Source organism: Dermacentor andersoni, chromosome 1, assembly GCF_023375885.2.
Source record: "Dermacentor andersoni chromosome 1, qqDerAnde1_hic_scaffold, whole genome shotgun sequence".
NCBI classification, from domain to species: Eukaryota; Metazoa; Arthropoda; class Arachnida; order Ixodida; family Ixodidae; genus Dermacentor; species Dermacentor andersoni.
Window position 1 is genome coordinate 78,293,274 of NC_092814.1, and position 13,229 is coordinate 78,306,502.

General features: G+C 43.4%; 1 protein-coding gene and 1 long non-coding RNA gene across 4 annotated transcripts in view; both read left to right on the top strand.

Annotated features, from left to right (window-relative positions):
• The window catches only part of LOC126544048 (uncharacterized), a 266,997-nt gene that overhangs the window by 177,891 nt on the left and 75,877 nt on the right, over positions 1–13,229 (top strand). The window lies entirely within an intron of this gene.
• Positions 8,565–13,140, top strand: LOC140215643 (uncharacterized). The gene is made up of 2 exons (XR_011892482.1): positions 8,565–8,658; positions 10,982–13,140. It is a non-coding gene; the product is annotated as an uncharacterized lncRNA (long non-coding RNA).

The following is a 13,229-nucleotide window of genomic DNA, read 5'->3' on the forward strand; positions in this document are numbered from 1 at the left end:
TTGAGAACATTGCGAGAACACGCATATATTTGCGCATATGATCAGCGAGGCCCATATGCGCGGCAAACTGCGACCGCAGTAGAAGATGCGTATATACATTTATACGATCTGTTATTGCAGCTTTTGGTAGAAAGCTAGCTCTCATATTTTGTACGCATCTTCATAATGCGTACAGTTTGCGTGTTCAATAAAATATTGTTGGCTGAAACTTTACGAGTACGAGCGCTCATTCAGACAGCTTAAGTTTTCTCACAATAATACAGATGTTCGCATAACGAAAATACGGAATTCTGTCTGTTTCGTTCAAAACAGTGTATAGCCGTACATATGATTACAGTGAAAATGTCCGTAAAGCTGAAAACGGAGAGCACTTTCCGTATATTAACGGCAGATTTTGCCGTATTTTTGAAATATGACATAGCTTCCGTATTTTTACCCTGCAGTTCTCCGTATAATGACGGAAATGCTCCGTATAATTACGGAAATTTTTTACAGTGTAGCCGCCTGGTTAGCTCGGATGGTAGAGCGGCTGTCCCGGAAAGGCGGTGGTCCCGGGTTCGAGTCCCGGACCAGGACGAATTTTTCTTGAACTATGAAGCTTTTCTTTCGACAAACCCGTATGGGTTTCCTTTGTAGCAATTGCTACGTACGGGTGGATGTCTGATTTTCCCTTTATTCATTACTTCTCTCCGCCTTGCGGGTTTCCGCAGAACCACTACGTCAGATTCCAAAGGACATATGCACTTTTTTTTCAGTTCAATTTTTTGCCCCTGTCGGACACGAAAATTCCTGACCAACTATAGGCTAACAGCTTCACTGTAAAGAAAAAATAAACAAAGAAATGAGGCTTATATACATTATATGCAACAGCAAATGTAATATCGTTCGTAATTACAGGTCCGGACAACTGAAGAGCTTGTAAATGATAAACAAGTGTTTATGTGGAGCACCATGCATGAGAATGACAGTAATGATATAAGGAAACATGTTACCAGGTGCACGCAGCGTTCGCTGAAAGAGGGAAGTGGGATGATACAGCAACGCCCATTGTTTTGAAGGGATGTGAACATGCTGGGACAGGCCAAATAATGAATCGGAATACGCTCTTTATACAGGCTCCCTAAAAGCGAGCCCTCCTTATTGAGTGACTGAATATTATTGGGCAGAAGTTATCTGCCCTGTACGTTCGCTCAGGAACTGGTGCCCCTGCGCAACAACCGCAGCTGTGTTGCAAAGGCATCATTCGGAACAGTCCTCACATTTATCGTTGTGTCTGCCTCGAGACTCCAAAGGGTTTTCATTCCTTATGTATTCGAAAGAAATGAATATTGGAGAACTTCGACTAGGGGATTCTAGAATCGAATCGAATACAAAATGAATAGCGGGGTCTATTGGATTCGTATTCGAAATTTTGAATATTCGCACACCCCTAAACAAAATAAGAAAATAAAGTAAAATAAGCAAAATAATTAATTATATAAATAATTAACTATTTGATCAATCAAATAATTAATTAATCACTATAAAAGTAATAAAGATAAAGACGCCGCAACGGAGAGTTCACCTGACGTCTGTTCATGCCGCTAACCGAACAATATATGCAGTTTGTAGTCCTCATCTCTTTGTGCAAGAGTCCACCGTGAGCTAAATGGACGGTAGGCCAAACACACAGCTCAGTTCAAGTTCAGTCCTCAATAAGGAGTATTAGTGCGTAACTTCACACATAACTGTAAATCGCTAATTATCGCAAACGCTGATATCACTCAGTATACACCAGTCTCTTAAGAATGTGGTTGGCTTTCACTCTAGATGACTTTGATTCGGCAGGAAGTGGCATCTAAGAATAAGTTTGTGTATAGCATATGCCGCTCCACTTCTCCTCACTGCTGTTGGGGCTATGAAATTGAGAACGTCTGCCACGTTCTACTTGAGTGCCCAAACTGCACCGTAGAAAGAACGTTAACGAAAACAATTCACCGACGAATACGATACTCTCTAATGTGAAACTTGAGCGCAGCTCTATACTTTTATTCATTTTGCGATACATTGGTTGGCGCGGACAATCTGTCCCGTGCGACACGTTGCAAACGGAGCGAAGTGTGGCACGATTGCCTCTCTAATTGGGAGATCGCGAGAGCCAGCGCGTGGCTGACGCGTGGGCGCGATTCATAGCAGCCATCGCAGACAGACCTCCGCTCAGGCAGCGCTTTGTTTCCATAGAGACGAAGCGCGCTACTCTGACAATATCTCGTAGCCATCGTTTCCGCAGAGCCCGTCTTGCGCGACCCTACGCTTTTCTTCTCACGCATTCGCCATACGCGCCTCCTCCGCTTTCCTCCTCGCGCTCTCTTCGCCGTCGCCATCTTCCATCTTTCGCTGCGCTCCACGTTCGCTCTTTCAGCCTTCGCTGTGCTCCTTCACTAGGATACGAGGACGCAGACGCTCTCCGCAGGAACGGGCGCCTAAGAGCTGCGCTCTAAAGAAAGGTGACTCGCGATCCCGGAACTGCGAAAGTGGATGTCTAGCGGAGCTGTTGAAAACCACCACTATACAACTGCTGAGGGGGGTATGCAGTGCTCTATTGCTTCAGAGTAATGGTAATTTAGACCAATGGCAGTAATGGGAGTAATGGTAATCTTGACAGCACGCCGCCGCCCATAGCGGTGCTGTAAAACATTGAAATCAGTTGCTACGCTGGTTCTTTTACATACGAAAAGCTAGGGACGTCACGCTCCACGTCGCAAGCTGCCGTCGTCGATGCAGCTTACGCAGCTGCAATCCTTCCCGGAACACGTTTGCGGGGAGCGCTACGTGCTTGGCATTGTTAGCAGGAGCGCCTTATCATCAATTATGTGGTTCGGGTGTTCGTTTTGTGCTTGTTCTTTATTGAAACGTATGCTGTTGTGTATGCTGTATGCATGATTCCAAAGAATATATGCGCTGTTCGATTCATTTTGTTGAATGCTTGAAGCCTCGGCCTTAGGGGGGTAAGAGCCACTGCTCCTGACCCAGCACTGCCGCCGGGATCGGCCCACATTTTTGCAAACGGACGTGGACACAAAAAAGCCGACCTAGAGGCTAACAGCTTCGCTGTAAAACACTAGTAGCATTGGACAAGCGTCATTTTACGATAGAATAATTACTTGAACCATGGTCGGCCTGGCCTCCCTTTCGATCCGCCGCCAATTAAAAGTGGCACCCAGTGCATGTTCGTTTCCCTTTCTCCCTATGCATTATTATTTCTGTCTGCACAGTTCTTCCTCTGTGTAATCCCTACGAAGAAAGGAGTGTCATGTTGACTCGTTATATAGAAGCTGGCGCTAGTGCTTCAAGGCGACAAACGCCACAAAGCCTTCTTTTTCTACTCTACGATCTTTGAGTGGACAGCTTTCCTGGCAAAAAAAAAAAGAAACACAGTATTGACTGTAAGTTCATGAAACGGCCGTCCTCGGTTATTGATAAATTCAGTTTTGCATTACGTCGCGTTTCAACCCACGCGAAAAGAATTAAATCTTCAGTATACACTCTAAAAACTAGGAAGGGCATTGCAGGAGTGAAGCTGCCGGTTCACTCTTCAAAGCGTCGTTTTACTCTCGCAAAATGTCGAGGAGAGTGAAATGCATTGTTCACTCTGTCACCAAGGGGAGAGTGAAATGTGCTTTTCACTCTCCCCTTCAGAGAGAGAGAGTGAAAAGACTCTTGCGACAATAGAAAAGAGAAACTCCTGCGGCAATAGAAAACAAAACGTAGCGTAATCTTCTGCTTCAACTGTAGGTGGCTGGCCCCGAACATGGCAATGTATCATTCATGCACGCTGAGCAAAGAACACATCGTTTTGCTTCTAAGAGAACAGGCCGCCGCAGTTCAAAGGAACGCGTAGTGAGCGCTCTACTTTTTCACTCGGAGTGGCTCCACCGCGCGCGCGCGCGCTCAAGATCGCGGAACAACACAGCACCGGAGAAAGAAGATTTGTCCAGCGAGCAAAGGCCAGCCGAGGGAGATCGTGTATCAGCCATCTCGCGTCGCCGCGAACACACGACAGTCGTTCGTCATGCCTTGGATATAACAACAAATCCTCCACGGTAAGTGAATTCTAACTTAGGTGCACATTCTCCGTATATGTCATGCTATCGCCAGGAAGTCGTCGCTGCGCTTAGCCGACGCGATTGACAAAGGACTAGGCGTACGCGCTGTCTCTCGATGTCAATCGAAAAAGCCAGTCGTCGCGATAACTGCATGTGATTTTATCACTTTGCCGTTGTCCGTAAGAGCTTTAAAAATCACAAACGCTGCCAGAACTATGGTATGTTCAATAAGACGCCAGGCGAGAGGACGCTTAAAATGGTTAGTTCACCAGCCCGTGATTCCGAGCCTATGCGGAGCGTGATTAGCGTGCGTTTTGTGTGTTTGAATTTATTCAGTTTGGCAGTCTACTGTGTACGGAACGCTGTTGAACTAAGGAATCACATAACAGAAGGCGTCATTTTGCTGGCAGCATGCTTTTTTTTTTATAAATAAACCGCGCGCTTGACGGTGTCTCGCGCAGGGGGAATCTGCGACCACTGAAGTTACGTGCAGCACCAGTGCTAGTTAGAAACTTTGCCGCAGCCATTCAGCCGCATGCTGCAAGAGGTCAGTTGGGCGCGTTATCTTGAACTTACTGAAAACGCATGAGGAATCCATGTTTTATGCTGAAAAAAGTATAAACCCCATATAAGCGATCTTGCGCGCGGCAGCTACAAGCGACGCGACGGAGATGGCTGTCGCGTTCGCTCGTCGCCTACAAGTCGTACTCCGTGCGAGCGACGATTTTGAGCGACGCCTCCCCGGTGTTGCCGGCATGAGGGCTGCAGTCATGCGTGACGCGTGCTTTAGTAATTTACGTTGATGTATTTTACTATAAAAAGTAGCATAAAATATTTCCGGAGGTCTTGCAGTACGTTCTTATCCTTGCACGTATAAAAATTGAATCATTTGCTCGTTCCGCGCGACAATCGGTAGTATTTGAGCGATGTATGTACATCCAGTTCCGGCTTCGCGCTATTGGCTAGTCGCTCATAGCACTTCTGGGCGACGAGCGACGATTTCTAGATTTCCAGAACCGATCCATCTGTTCAAGCGACGGCCCGTTTTGTCGCTCGAAGCCGTCGCTCGTCGCTGTCGCGCACTAAATCGCTCTCACAGTGTTTATCCCTAAGACTGAACTGTTTTTGCTCATGTTGAAATGGTGTGATTATAGGTCTGGTTTTGTCTCCTGTTGCGGTTTTCGTGCACGGTGCGAAACTGAAAGGATGCTTATGTCTACGAACTCGGTGAATTGTCGAGCAGCTAGTTACGCGTCGGCATCGAATATAACGGCTGCTGTGTGGAATTACAATTGCAGGGGCGCTTTGCATACGCTTATTGTTTTGGACATCCCTGTGCATTTGCTAATATGAGTTGGCGTGTCAGCGTTATGTCATATGAACAGCTAAATCAGCCTTCCTCTGGGGGTTACAAGCGTAATGTGTGCATTTTGCTATAGCATGGCAGATCAAGATGTGTTTATCGCTTGAATATTTTTAGTAGAGAAATAAAATATCAAAATAAAATGTTGCTTTAATTGCGTGTTACCAGTCTGTCGTACACAGAACAATAGGTTGGTGTAATAAACTAATAACTGCGGTTTAACTGCAACTTTTACATGCCTACAAGAATCTAAAATGCTAGATTTCAAACTGCAGCAGTAGTCGGGTCTGTCAAAAATGAACTCCACTGCGCACCTCATGCATGAAAATAAGTTCATGCCTTTTAGTAAGCTTAGATGCAGGCCGCAGTGAACTTGTTAGTATTGAAATGTGGGTAAGCTTGCCATAACAAGCCTTGTTGCCCTTTTTTATAGGCACATCCATATATCCATTGAGCTGAAGGACAATATTTTCATCCCTACTGAGCATCATGTTTGCAGCTATAATCCTCAAATTATGGCTTCAGCAGTGGCACAACCAGGGATGGTGCGGGGGAGGGGGGGCACACTGGGCACGTGCTTAGGATGTGTCACAAGTGGTGTTTGCGATACACCAGACTCATGACAGACCTATGACGTCTGAAAATGACGAATATTCTATTCATTAGCAGTGTATTCTAACATTCATGAAAAACAAGGATGAACTGTGGTTTATTTGTTTTTTTGCTTAAATCTAAAAATTGAAGTTAGTTTAGCAGTTTACTGTTGCAGTCATTTGGATGTTTTGCATGCATTTCACTAGGAAGACTAAGAGCTAAGACTTCTTTATTGCCATGGCCTTGACTGTCTTGATGTTGTTTTGCACCATGCCCTTGTGTTGACTTTTGCATACGATATTTTTCAGGCACCCGCTTTATATAACGCAAGAAGGCAGTTGCAAGGACACGAGGATGTGAAAGAGCCAGTGCAGCGGGACTTCACGTAGTGCGGAGGAGCCAATGCCGAAAAATCAAAATACATTGGCATGTTATTTGGACAAGAAAACTAGTATGTGGGTATATTGGGTGTACCATTTGACCAAATGTCAACAAAATCAAGATATAGTATGTTACACGAAGATGAAAATTCTCACGTGCTCCAGGCAGTCATCTTAACATTTTATATTTATGTAATGTCTCTGATTGGAAAGTCAAATCAAGTATGCTCTCTGGAGACAAACACATAGCAGCAAGTGTCATTGAAAAGTTAAAAATGTGTTTTAAGAAAGCTGATTAGTTCTGAGAAGTGACTGCTTTTTGTCTTGCCTCTCACCAGATATATCCATGTGATAAAAAAATAGTGGTACAATGAAATTGCATATTTGCTTAGCGACATGATACATACTTGCAATGAGCACGGTGCCTGTGTTTACTATAAAAAGCAACAGCCCATGCTTGGTTAGGTTAGGCCCACTACAACATTCAGGCATGGGTAATTGGCGCTTTTTTTATTTCTGTGTCTTGAGGTTTCTTGACGTGCGTATAGGTGCAGTGGCACGCAGTATGGCTAGTACAAAAAAGGGGGGGGGGGGGGGGCAGATATATGTAGCTCACTGTACACGACACAGGGCAAAGGAAATCCGTGTTCAGCAACTGTGTTAAATGCCATGTACATACGTAAATTTTACAACGCTACTCGTTCGAAGCGCGCACAGGTGCATTTCCAGGGTAGATAATTTAGTTCGTAATTTACACTAATTTTGCTCTAACCACGAGACATAATAATTTGAATATACTGCACGGAAAAACCTAGAGCGAATTAAATTGTGTCTCAGCTTCGTGTGTATACATATAGTCTTTCCTATGCATTAGGTTTTTTGCGTAATGCATTAACAGTTTACAGCCTATCTTATGATGTGTACTCTGTTTACATTACAGTTGTTTATTAGTTTACTCGTTTGTTTTGCGACTGATGAAATGCCGGCATATATATATTTTCAACATTTGACATAACCCTGTATGTTTTTCAGGGACAACCCAGAACGTGCATTTCTCAGCACCCAGTCAACTGCCAAAAGTGACTCAAACACAGGCCACCAGTAAGTGGACATCAGTTGCAATTTCACATTATGCAGTTGGCGGCTGCCTTGTACGGAGGCTTTTTTTTTTTTTAATGAGATGGTGATGTCGTTCTAATGTACATTTTGACCACAAAGGTGCGATCATGTCTCACAGAGGCATATATGGTTGCTATTCTCTGCGAGGGACGTGTTCTCGTGTTCGTGAAGCATTTGTGTTTGGCAGTCTTGTCGCCCAATGAGTCGGATATAAACACTAACTCGCCACTGCCGGCAAGTAGTTGCGAGAAACGCATTATGACGCTGTAAAGTTATTTCATTAATTCGAAGGAAAGTTTTGCAGCTGGAAAAAAGGTTGCTATTCCAGGTAAACATGTCTTTTTCTCACAGGTTATTTAGCCAAACTGTGGATGCATGAAATTCGTGACTTATGAATAGATTTTAATTTATTCTTTAGTAATGCTTCTAAAAGAGACTAGAAATAGCATGTGACTACCTCTGCAATCAGCAGACCATACATTTACAGTCATGGCAGTTCCATGCAGTCTCGCACTTTATATAACCTTTCCTTTCAGCAACATTGGAACTGGTGGCTGCGTTTTCAGAAGGAGAAGTGCACTTGACACTGTATATGTATGTGTGAATTCGGTTTTCTTTGTATGTGTCGGCTCACTGACAAACAGTGCAAAAATCTGTTGTACCATGAGCCTGACGACGCCTTCTGCTGCTAGAAATGCGGCACTTCGTATTTTATAGTACTGCATGACATTTAAATCAAAGCTACCACATAAAATGATCAAGAAAACTAACCGCTGTTATAGCTGTTTTCCTCAAAGAACGCTTGTCCTTTATGGGCTGTGTTAATCTGAGCTCTCCACCGATGTTTCAGTAGTATTATCCCTTAGTGAGTGAGAGATTGGGGGCAATTAATCGTGTTAGTGTTTAAGTGGTGTCCTAATTATGTGCATTTGTTCCAACAAAGTTGTCTAGATTACTTTATTGTGTAGTGTAAAGCTTATGAAACCATCAGCAACTACTGAGTTGCTAACACGCATATGGATTTGTCACTATACAGGTGGAACTCGGCTGTACCACTGCAGTGCTGCGGAAATTGCCTTCACCAGCGGCTTTGCAACAGCTGTTTCGCAGCATGTCGGTATGTTTTAATTTATAATTATGTTGGGATGGGCTAGTATTATGGACCACTGCTACTCTGTATTGTGACAGATCCATATGATAAGGGATGTAATGGGCACAGCAAAAACCTTTGAATTTTTTACTATGGTACATAAACAGGCTCTCCTTTTCGTCACTGGAGCAGGAGAGAAGGGCATGCAGGCACTCCTGAATGTACATATATTTCAAAACATGAGAGAGACATATACACACGCACACAGGGACGTGTGTGTGTGTATATGTAAGGCAGGGACGTTCCATCTTTCATCTTGAATTGAATTGTGCAGCGCAAAAATACAACACAGACCACAGAGAAGCACACATGTTAACAGGTTTGATACACACGTTAGTTCAACAGATTTGATACTTCAAGTGTGCTATTTTACACAAGGGGGAAGGGAAAGGGGAGAAAATCTGAAAAAAAAGTGGAGTGGAAAAAAAGGAATTGTGCCAAAAAGCATGAGAAGCATCGCGCAGCCAGGATCACCAGCAGGACATCTAAAAAGCACTCTGATAAAATTACATACAGGACAACCTTACGTATAGTTTGTTTCAATCAACTCAGATCGTATGCAGCCATTACTGCAATCAAGTTGTTTCCTTATGTCATATGAGGGAATGATGTGGGCGCAAAAAACTGTTTAGAGCTGAAGGATTATGTTGCATTCTAGCCTCATTGCCTGCTTTTTTATCATATTGTTATCAGCTGCTTATGTTAGGGACAAAAAGTAAGAGTACGAACTGTTTCCCGATTCGCCATTCCACACAACATGTCTTTGTGACTATATGTACATGCAGATGATCCATAGTTGAAAAATATTCAGTACAGTAGAATCTCATTACAAGATGCACTTGGTTGTAAGAGACATCTGAAAATGGTTTGGTTGGTTTTCCGATGTTTGCCACGTTAACAATACTGTATACAAGAGACACCTTTGTTACTAAGGATGACTTTTTAAGTATTCCTTACCGAAGGGACACAACCCAGACACATTCACTTTGTGCACCTTGTGTGCTCCGAATGGCGTAAAGATCACGCAATCCTTACACAAGTCAATCGCGCATGTCTCTTTTAGCATGAACCAGAAAAGGAGGGCAACGATGACAGTGCAGGGCAGAAAGTGTCGGCAGTTGAAGCTGACGAGCGTCTAAGAGCACCTCAGAGGTACTGCGAGCAACAAGGCTTGCAAAGTGAAGTGTTTAAATTCCAGAAGTTGGGAAGGAAGCTAACACAATCTACAGTCACTAAAAAGCTGTGAATGTCTTCTTTAAAGGGCCCCTAAACCACCGAGGTTGAAATTTAGTTGCGGTGTTGCAGTTCTACACAATAAGGCAATGAACAGGTAGCCACGAGAATTTTTTCGAAACGGTACAGTAATAGTGGAGCTACGTGTGTTTGATTATCGAAAAGTAGTCCCCACTCATTTTACTCTTTCATCTGGTACACGCCATATGGACAGTATCATCTTTTCCTTGCCTAGTACACCTCCAAATGTTACGGGACAGGCCAACACCAACGAGCTCTGTTGTTGCCGCGCTGGCCCGTCGTCCTGCGAGGGGTGGCGCTAACACAACGGAACTGTATGGTGACTCGTGTTGAAGAGCCTCATAGGGAGACCCTTCTGTTGGCGTTTCTGTTCTTTGCCCCCATTGGCTGCCCACAATGGCATCGCGCGCAACGCGACGAGGAAGAAGGAGTGTGTGTATTTGCTTGCAGGCCTTGCCGGCAGTCGTACACTTTCGTTCGACCAATCGACAGCACCGGAAACTGGTGACATCATCAGAGACAGCCTGGTGACGTCAGGACAAACTGGGGGGTGCAGGATAGGTCCAGAGAGGCGCACGGGGTCATTTTCTTCATATTGTGGTGCTCCGGCAGTGCTACGCACTCTGGCTTTTGGCTTCGTCGATCGTGACGGCATTCTGATTTCGATACGCGTGTTTACTTGAAATGTTCAAAAAATGTCGAGAAGTGGTTTAGGGGCCCTTTAAGCCACCCTGAGCATTTATTCCTTCAGATATATCAAAACATAGTTTAGTGATGATGCATAATAAAGTGATCTAGTCTGGCTCCTCAGTGTCTCAAAATTTTTGGTTTCGAGAGACATGTTTCCCGTGCCTCTTGAATATCTTCTGATGAGGCTTTACTGTAATATACACAAACAATTGTGTAACTCCTCCTGCAAGTATTATTCATTAAGCCCGGTCACTTATGTGCAAAGCTTGTGGTTAAGTCCTGATGTCCGTACTTTTTAGAGCTATGTTTATTAATTCATGCTGTTCTTATTGGTTCTTCGATGCAGGAGACAATGCCTACGAAATTATTGGCCCTGATCATGAGAGCCCTCAAGGGGCAAACAACATCTCTGTTGCAGAAGTGAGCCCGATCCCACTTGGAAGTTACCATGACAGATGACACGGCAGCAATAGATACAGAGACTGCCATGTCTGCTGCAGCTGCAACAGTGTACGAGGCAAGCAGCAGCGCGTCAGCATCAGCAGCAGTGTCAGAAGGAACCACACCAGGCCTGGTAGAGCAACATGTGTGCTATCACTGACTTTTTTGTAGTGGATACAACTCATTTGCTCAACATACAAAAGCTTTTCACCACGACTGTGAGCCAGTGTTATTGTGCAGCAAGTGCAAGACTAAGTTAGGTGTTATAACACAGTACAAGCATCACTTTAATATATGCAAATGCAAACATATTACAGTTGTTGCCTCCCCAGCCAGCCCACATAGTGACAACAATGTGGAACACATGGTGGGACACACCTCTCCCCCATTACAAGATAGTAGAGACTGTCAGTGTTGTTGCTAGATTGACTGGTCTTTGTAGGCAACTAGAAGGACAACACAGGTGTCATAAGATTGTTGTTGATGTTGTTGTTGAAGAGGTAAAAAAGAAGTTTGATGCAGCTGAAGTGCCAACTGATATTGAGCAAATCAAAAGCAACCACCTGAGAAAGCAACACTATCGAAATTTGGGTATCTATGTGCCGCCAACTCTGGTAAGAATGGCATAGGACAGAAGTGTGATGAAAATCACACAGACACTGCTGTTGCATCACTGGCCACAGTGAGCAGCGACTTGTAGGGCAAGAGAGTCAACTGAAACTAACATTATGATATAGTGTCATGCTCCCATGTGACCACTTTTCAAGTTATTTTGCAAGATACAGCTCAACCTCCAGAAACGAGACTGCAACTTGTCTGTAAAAAAGCTTTCACAAAAAATTATTCATAACACTATTAACATAGCAGTATATTTTTTTTGTGTTGGTTCGAGGTTCCCGGCTGTCCATTAATGCAAAAATTGAGGAAAAAAAGAACATGTGTCGTACTTACACCTTTTTAACAAGTACGAGGGGGACAGAACTGTTCTAGTCATGCATCTTCATCACACTATCAAGTTTTTAAATGCCTTTTATAATTATTATTACCAGTTATATCTGAGTGCATTGTATGCATGTAGCTGGTGTAAAATAAGGTCAGTTGGATCAGATGCCTTATCTGCAAGCGAGTCCTATATTCAAGAAATTTGAATTAAAATAGTTACGTTAGAGACGCAGTCTTTCAGCACTTTATTGCCTGTGGTTTAAACATTGCTCAATACTTTTGTGGGTGGCGATTTCAACCGGCACAGCACTGCGCTTTGCCACAGTCACATTTGTCTTCAAAGCGGTGTTTACCATTTGTGTTGATCTGTTTGTGTATGCATAGAGCAAGTTTTTAATTTATATTTTTCTGCATTCTTGTGCTTGCACTAAGCTTGTATAAGGCAGTTACAAAATGTGCGTCACTATAACGAACTGTTCTGTTGAGCTTACACTTGCAAATAATCGTGTTCAGATGGCCGCACTTCTATGCGGGTGCACCGCTAGCTTTGTGTATGTTCTCATGTTTGTATAAAGCTTATATAAGCTAGTTAGAAGATGTATGTCACTAAGCATTGTGATATTCTTTAAAGGACTGCTTGGTTGGTTTTACACTTGTGAATTAGTATTGAGGCGGTGGTATTCCCATGTATGCCCACTGCTAGCTTTCTGTGTCCTCACGTGTTTGTATTAAGTTTCTACAAGGGAGTTAGTTACAGCATGTACGTCTCTAAGCGCTGTGATATTTTTTAATGAACTGCTTTGTTGGTTTTACACCTGTGAGTAATAGTACTCGGGTGGCACTAGTCATGTGTAGGTACACAGGGACCATTTGTATACATTATGCTCATGTAAAGCAGTTACAAAGTGTATGTCACTAATTACTGTGATATTTGTTGAATTGCTGTGATGGTTTTACACATGTGAATAATAGTGGTCAGGACACAGTACTTGCGGTGTATAGTTGAATTTATACACTGCCAAGACATGGGCTGTATACGTACCAAAAGAAATGTATGTCATTATATTGTTGTGATTATTACTGTTTGGATTTTATTAAACTGTAATAAAATTGTTTCTTGTATCTATTGAGGTATGGCAATTTGTCATGCAACCAAACTGAGGACCTGAACTTGTGCATACAAATAAACAGCTAATTTAAGAGTATACTGC